A 1349-nucleotide genomic window follows, 5' to 3' on the forward strand; every position below is an offset into this window, starting at 1 on the left:
ATAAAGTTCAAGATGCATTCTTGAAGCCTTGAAAAGTGGTGCAAATCCTTCAGTTCAAGCAATATACAGTGTTGTGCAAAATGTAATTGCCCCAATCCTGATTTCTTTTGTTTTGTATTTCATACAAAAATAGTTTAAAAACTTTGCACGAAATGCAAGATAAAACAGGAATCCTGAGTAAACAAATAATACAGGTTTTATTGATTTATTTTGTCATTAATTTTGAAGCAAAAAAGTTATCCAACATCTGTCACCCATGTGAAAAACTATTTGCTGTATTAAACTTAAAATCTGGTTGTGCCACCTTTAGCAGCAATAATTGCAACCAAACGCTTCCAATAACTGGAGATCAGTCTTTACAGCACTGTGGTGGAATTTTGGCTCATTCTTCTTTGCAGAACTGCAAAGGTTCAAGTCAGGACTTTGACTACGCCACTCCATAAGAGCCATTCAAAGGTGGACTTGCTCCTATGCGTTGGATCATTGCCTAGCGGCACAATCCAGTTTATGCTTAGAGACTGAAGACCGGACATTCTCCTTTTTGATGACGGAGGTTGTTGCAGTGAGTGGTATTTATCACACATTAAATGGAGGTAATAAACAATGAAACACAATGAGGGAGGTGAATAGAACACAATCACATCAACGGTAAAGAAGCACAAACACGGTGAGTTTAGGGTGAGTATATATCCAGTCCAGGATTGGGGTTGTGATGAATATTAGGTGATGGGGATCAGTATTTTGATGAATAAGAGGACACAGAGGGTGCAGAACCAGGCGGAGGTTGCCCATCCTAATGGTGCAGTGGTTACTAACGGTGTTTGGTTCCTGTCTGCTGTGCTGCTGAGTGGTTTGCGACTGTAGCTCCATGTAGATTTGTTTTTCTGTTGGAAATCTTACTATCACTCTTTGTTATTTAAACTGATAAAATATAACTTAATATAATCACCATATTTAGGATATTATCTAAGAAACTAATTTGACATTGTTCGCTTTTTAATTTAAACGGCTAGCACAGCGCATTATCATTCCATTAGCCTGTTAGCTTGTCATTCACGTCTACCGTTTCTTTTCTCTTTCTCGCTCCGCTTTTCACGAGTTCATCAAACAACTGTGGTAAGTCAGAATCATTCAACAATCACAGTGAGTAATGGCTTTTTTATCATGTTATTGTCACTTGCACTGCTTGCCACATGTTTAGTGTAGCTTTCTCTGTCAGCGGCGAGGGATTCAGATATGATAAATGCAGGGAAATAGTTAGACTGAGAGAGAAGATTTCAGAACTAGAGACGCGCATCCAAACGTTAATTGAGGATAGTAAGAATGTGAGGGCCTTAGATACGGCTTTG

The sequence above is a fragment of the Sinocyclocheilus grahami genome, unplaced genomic scaffold (genome assembly GCF_001515645.1).
Source record: "Sinocyclocheilus grahami isolate Dianchi unplaced genomic scaffold, SAMN03320097.WGS_v1.1 scaffold636.1, whole genome shotgun sequence".
In the NCBI taxonomy this organism is placed as follows: domain Eukaryota; kingdom Metazoa; phylum Chordata; class Actinopteri; order Cypriniformes; family Cyprinidae; genus Sinocyclocheilus; species Sinocyclocheilus grahami.